General features: G+C 37.5%; 1 non-coding gene across 1 annotated transcript; it reads right to left on the bottom strand.

Annotated features, from left to right (window-relative positions):
* Positions 1–214: 214 nt before the first annotated feature.
* LOC117721103 (small nucleolar RNA SNORA17) lies at positions 215–346 on the bottom strand. Its single transcript, XR_004608377.1, has one exon. It is a non-coding gene; the product is annotated as a small nucleolar RNA SNORA17 (small nucleolar RNA).
* Between the last annotated feature and the right edge of the window lie 6,310 nt (positions 347–6,656).

The following is a 6,656-nucleotide window of genomic DNA, read 5'->3' as shown; positions in this document are numbered from 1 at the left end:
CACTCGGGCACGGAGCTTCCACAGAATCAATGGCATCTCCTCCTATTGATGCATCACAAGATCATCTTCTGCTACACATGCAGCTATAACCCTGAGTCCCTTCATGTGCACTCTTTTCGTTGGTGGTTTAGTTCCACGAAGCTGTGAAGGTGGGTCTGTTGTGTTAAAGTTATTCTTCTTTTGGGGTTAAAAACCCCTTCAGCTCCTTCAGTCCTGTGTTAGACTTGTAAATCATTCAGATGTTCTCAGGCCAGAACAATGAGGTTAGACTTAGCCTCTCTCCTCTCTGCCACCTACGGATGCACATTAGACACAACTGCCACACTTGCAATTATCTAGGCACAGACAATATCAATAATTTAAATCATTGTCAGTGGAATTCTAATCTGTATGATTGAAGAGTACAACACCAAAACCAACAACAGCAACAGCAGCAACAGTGACAACAATAACAACAGAACCAGACAAATACAATTTTCAAAGAAAAGGCTAAATACCAAAGAATAATTAGCCAATCTTTTCTCAAATCTTCAACTAGATCAGGAGATTCCAGAGCTATGGCTATGCACTGACGCCTCATCAACATAAAAAATAGTTAGATAAGACTGCAGAGCAATTGTCTCCAATAGTAGGAATTAATCAATACTGCTTAGTATTACTTAACCTAACATCTTAAAGGTTGAAAAAAGTTTTCAAATAATGAAAGTAATTCAAAGTCTATGAAGAACATCATTGGAAGATTGATGTGGATGGTATTGAATTTGTATAGATGACTTTCAATAATATAGCCATTTCACAGTATTAATTCAGACATTTTGTGACAGCAGGAGACCGCTGCATTTTCTTATGTTTTCTTAAATCTATTTTATTTCAATGCCTTTAAAATTCACTATAGTGGTTGTACATTCCTTGTTTTACGCTACCTACAAGGTTGTTCATCAACGTACACACTCTAAGTCTTGAATTACTTTTCATGAAATTCTCACTCATTATATCATATCAATGTAGTAGTTCTCCATATTCCTAACTATTTAAAATGGAGGTATTTCCAGTAAAGGTCAAAGTCCTTTTAGTACCTACAATTCCAAAACATTTTAAGTTGACTGCAAAAGTAATGATTAGGTCAAGATATTCATTGAAGTCTAGCGTGGGAAAGAAAATGAAGAGAAACAGACAACTTAATGCAACTTGTGAAGTAGTAAGAGATCTTTGGTGGCAGTTGCTAAGGAATTTTTCTTTTGTTGAAAATGGATTCTTTTCTCATATCATGTATCCTGATTATAGGTTGCCTTAACTTCCTCCTATCAGTTGCTTCCTACCTCTTCTTTTTTCCTGATTCATCCCTTGCTGCCTCTTATGAGTAAAGAACAGACTTCAAACAATGAGTTTACAAACATGAGAAAATAAAATATAGTAAGATGAAGCAAAAGTTATGATACTGAATTTGAACACACTAATCCAACAGGAGACAAGGGTTCATAGAACAGGCACAAGAGTCAGTGACCCACTTGTTTAGTGTCCCATAAAAATATTAAGCTAATAGCTAAAACAACGATGCAAAAGCCCTAGTGTAGGCCCATGTCGGCCATGTTCTTGAGGTTCAGTCTTGATGAGCTCCTATGGCCATTGCTTAGTTAATTCAGAGAGCCTAGTTCCCAGTTGTCCTTTTCCCTGTTATAATCATTGTGCCTCCTGTTCCACAGGAGGATCGTATGGAGGTGAAGGAAGCATGGAGGTAAACAGTGAGAGCCACGTGGAGAGGATCAGTGGTCGGGAAAAATCAGGGAAGAAGCTGGGTTAAGTTTAGAGGGCTATCTGAGACACTGCCCCAACAAAAAGCCAAAGCCAACAACATTAAACTATATAGATGTCTCTGTGTCATTATTAGTAAAAATCCAGCAGGACCTCAAAAGCCTTGCTGTAATCCCTGAGCTCTGAGTAGAAAAATGTGATAAAGAGCTCTAATTTAGAGAATCTCTCTGCAAAATGTCTGGTGTGGGTCTCTGCATCTGTTCACATCTGCTACTAGGGGAACTCTTCTGATGATGAAGACATGACACTGATATTTGATCATAAGTGAATTTCTTTAGAAAACATTTGAGATTTCTTTAAAAGATCACCAGTGTTTGTTTTACTCTAGGTCTAAAGGCTACTTAGTTTCTGATTAAAATTCCCAAGTACTGTTCGAAATGAGTTCAATCTAGTAGAATAGGCTATAAATCAAAACAGTCATTGGTTGGCTACTCCCAAAATTTCTGGGTCCCCATTTCCCTTTATAGACAGATTGCCTAGGAAGAACATACTGTAGTTCAAAGATTTAGTGCTTATTTGGATGTTTCTCTTTTAATAGCCTCCAGAGTATTATCTTTCAAAAAACTCTAGAATTTAGGGAAAAGCCTCATGTAGGCACCACCTGACTACCCCGTATTCAAAAAAATCATGTGGAAGTTGCCCTCAGTTATGGGCCCACTGTCATTTTGCAGATAGCATCCATCCATTTTTCTTGGCACCAGCCCGAGGTGTTGGATGATTTCTATTTGACCCTCTTGCCAAAAACTCAAATAAATGTAACTAATTTCTGCCACTGGACGCTTTTCATGACTAGAGGAGATGACCAGTTGAGACTCTATATATCCCAGTACTAAAACTCCTCATTAGAAGCACCATCATACTCTCCAGAACATTTCCACTGCATTAGGTTTACAATCACCCAAAGGTTTGCCCAGTTCTAGCTATCTCCACTCCATCTCACCACTTGCATGATCCTCCTTCTCCATCTCATCTCCACCTGTCCCTGCTCAGCTGATAAACTCTACTTATCTTCTTCCTCCCAGTAAAAACCACAATACCTTCTAAACCTGTTTCTCAACTTTCCAAATGCTGTGACCATTTATTTAATATAGTTCCTTATGTTGTGGTAACACCCAATATTAAAATTGTTTTTACTCTTACTCCTGAGCTGTAATTGTGCTACTGATAGGAATTATAATGTAAATAGCTTATATACAGAATATCTGATATGCAAACACTGTGAACTAGCCATTTCTCCTCAGTGTGGTGTGGCTGCAGAAGTGAATATTTGAGAGTTGGATCTATTGCCCTTTGTTTCCAAATAACTGCAGCACAGTTTTATGTCTTTTCTAATCCATTGTAACTATCAGATTCAATACTAAGAGCATATGAAGCCCAAGAAGATAGAATTTCAAAACGTGAATAATTCATTGTTTCTTAGGAGAGTGAACAAAGTACTCACAATAGGAAATATGGAGACAACATGTGGAGCAGAGACTGAAGGTAGAGCTGTTCAGAGACTGCTTCACCTGGAGATCCATTCCTTATATCTGTACACTATGTGGGTGCTGGCAAGTGCTTGCTGACAGAGGCCTGATACAGCTGTCTCCTGAGAGGCTCTGCCAGAGCTTGACAAAAACTGAAGTGATTGCTCTCAGTCAACCATTGAACTGAGTGCTGGTTCCCAGATGGAAGTATTGGAGAAGGGACTGAAGCAGCTGAGGGGGTTTGCAGCCCCATAAAGCGAGCAACAGTGTCAACTGCCCAGACTCCACGGAGCTTCCAGGCACTAGACAACCAACCAAATGATACTCATGTAGGGATGCATGGCTCTGGCCACATATGTAGCAGAGGATGGCCTTGTTGGTCATAATTGGGAGGGGAAGCCCGTTGGTGCCTGTGGGTGTTTGATGACCCAGTGTATGGGAATGCAAGAAAGGGAAGACTGAAGTGGATGGGTTGAGGGGGGAGCACCCTCATAGAGTGAGAGCTATTGGGATGAAATGGGGTTTCTGAAAGGCAGTCCTGGCAAGGTAAAATATTTGAAATATAAATAAATAAAATATCTGATAAAAATAAAAATAATTTTTAAAAACAAATGAACAAATAAAAAACTTTGGAGACCTGTTATTTCTTACTAACAAGCTGCAAGGACTAATACCTAGACAACATCTCTCTTATTGTCACTCAACCAAGCTGCTAAGACTCAAATTGCCAATTACATGCTCACTCTGGTCTATAGCTTCCCTCACATCGTGACCTCATGGCAATTCTCTCTTTTCTCTTCATGTGGCTTCTCTACAATATTCTGCTCCTAGTGGTCCTTGCTCTCTTACACTCCCATGTCTTCTGAGATCCCTGGAACTCTCATCCACTTCCTGACTGAATTTGGAGCTCCCACTCTATTCTCTTCTGTCCAGTGAATAGACTGATCATTTCATTTTACTGCCCAATCAAGTGTGATTAAAAAATCATTTTTATCAAACATAAAGTCTACATCCAGATGTTGGGGCATAGTAAACAGTATCTGAATGCACAGAGCAAAAAAATAATACCCACAAATTAATTTTCAGACATTTGACATTCTTCTATTGAGAATTCCCTGTTTAGAAGTTTACCCCATTTTGAAAAGAATGACTTGTTCTTGTCATATAAAGTTTCTTGAGTTCTCTATATATTTTGAATACAAGCATTCTGTTTCTCTCTCCAGAGCTGGTAAACATCTTATTCTATAATGAAGGATTGTGTTTTAACCAACTGATTGTGTTCTTACAGAAGCTTTTCTGTTTCACGCGGTGCTATTGATTGCTTGTCATTCCAAGTATCTGAGCTATCCATGCTCTGTTCAAAAATTCTCCTGTGCCAATGAGTTAAAAGCTATTCCCCAACTACTCATCTAGCAGATTCAGTGCATCTGTCTTTATGTTGAAATCTTTGATCCATGAGCATCAGAGATTTTTCCATTTTCTAATATTTTTTTCAATTGCTTGGTTCAACTGTGAAGCTTTTATCATTCATGTCTTTCTCTGGCTTGTTTTGATTTACCATAAGATATTATATTATTTGATATTGTATATTATTGAGAAAAGTGTTGTTTTCTTGATGGCTTTCTCAGTTCATTTGCATTTGAATAAAGAAGATCAAGTTATTCTTTTTCATTTTTTTTATTCTCCTAGAATTCTGCAAGTGTTTATAAGCCATAGGAGTTCCCTGGTGAACTTTTAGTGGGTCACTTTTGCATATTGTCATATCATCTTTAAATGATGGAACTTTCATCCTTTCTTTATAATTTATATCACCTTCTTCTTCATTCTATGTCTTATTGCTTTAACTAAAACTTCAATTCCTGTATATTCTATTGAATACGTATCTATTGAATAGATATGTAGAGAACAAATCCTTGTTTTGCTTCTGATTTTAGTGGAAATGTTTAATATTCTTTCCATTAATTTTTATGTTGGATATACATTTGCTGTTAATTGCCTATATTATATTAATGTATGGCCCTTGTATTCTAACTTTCTCTAAGAGTTTTATTTGAAAAAAAAAACTCTAAGAGTTTCTCTAAGAGTTGAAATTTGTAAAAACATCCACAAGATCATCTCCTTGAATACAGAAAAGGCCTCTGTTCCTATTTATCATTTACAGCACTAAGATTTATTATTTCTTACCTTCTAATCTTCTTGAGTGTAATTTCTTCTTCTTGTTTCAGACTGTTCAAGTATGCTGCTAAGTTGTTGGTATGAGCCCTCCGCAGGAATATTTTGTAGATATTTAGTGCTGTGAGCTTGTCACTTTGCATCTCTTTCACTGTGGCTTAAATTATAAGTATGCTCTCTATTCAACTTCACTGATTTCCATAAAGAATTTAATTTCTTTCTGACTCTCTGTCTTCATACATTGTTCATTCAGTCAAGAGTTTTCAATTTACATGTGTTTGTAGACTTTCTGTAGTGTGTAATATATAGCTTTAACCAGTGGGGACCTGATGAGATACAGGAAGTTATGGAAATTTTTGTATCTGTTGAGACTTGGATTGTTTCTGATTATGAGGTCAGTTTTGAAAAAGTTCCACCAAGTAAACAGAAGAAGTTATATTCATTTTTGGGGGGGAGGGGGGTTGAAAAGTTAGGCAAATATCTGTTTGGGCCTTTGGTTTATAACATTTCTTGGATCTAGTATTTCTGTTTTTATTCCTTGTCTACACGACATGTCCATTTTCGAATGTGGTGTAAGGAAATTTCCAATTTTTTGTGAGAGTGTCCCTAGACGGTTTAGGCAGTATTACTGTTTTCATTACAAAAAAGTGTTTCCTTGTGCCTGGGTCATAGATGCTAAGAATTAAACTATCATCTTGGCTGACTTTTTCCTTCAGTAATTATATGATGTCTTTATGTCTTATGGTTAGTTCTTATTTCATAATCATTTTCTTAAATATTACAATGGCTACAAGACCATGTTCTTGTTGGTCATCCAATAGTACTGCATCAGCTCTTTTCTTCATTACACTTTTAGCGGAATTATTGTAGCACTAACAGTCTGACTCTTGCCTGGTATGTTACAGATGCTAGCTCACCCACATGGCATGTAGCAGGGCTACACTGATAATGGCTCTCCTAAGTCTTGAATCTTTGCCATCTGTTAAGCTCTATCATGGATCTTTACATCAACACTCCTCTGAGACACTAACTGTTGTCCCATCTGCATCTTCACCTATGCCAGCTTTGGCAGCAATTAGAGCCATTTGTGGCCCTAAAGCCATAACAGCAGTTAGGGCGACCACTGCGAGTGGTAAACCAGGGACTAGGAATTAGATACCTCAGTAGGCAAACATGTAGTGTGAGAGTCTGTTGCCTAGGTAATAA

Source organism: Arvicanthis niloticus, chromosome 15 (genome assembly GCF_011762505.2).
Source record: "Arvicanthis niloticus isolate mArvNil1 chromosome 15, mArvNil1.pat.X, whole genome shotgun sequence".
Lineage (NCBI taxonomy): Eukaryota > Metazoa > Chordata > Mammalia > Rodentia > Muridae > Arvicanthis > Arvicanthis niloticus.
Note: the sequence above shows the minus strand (reverse complement) of the source record. Positions and strands in the feature narration are given on the sequence as shown.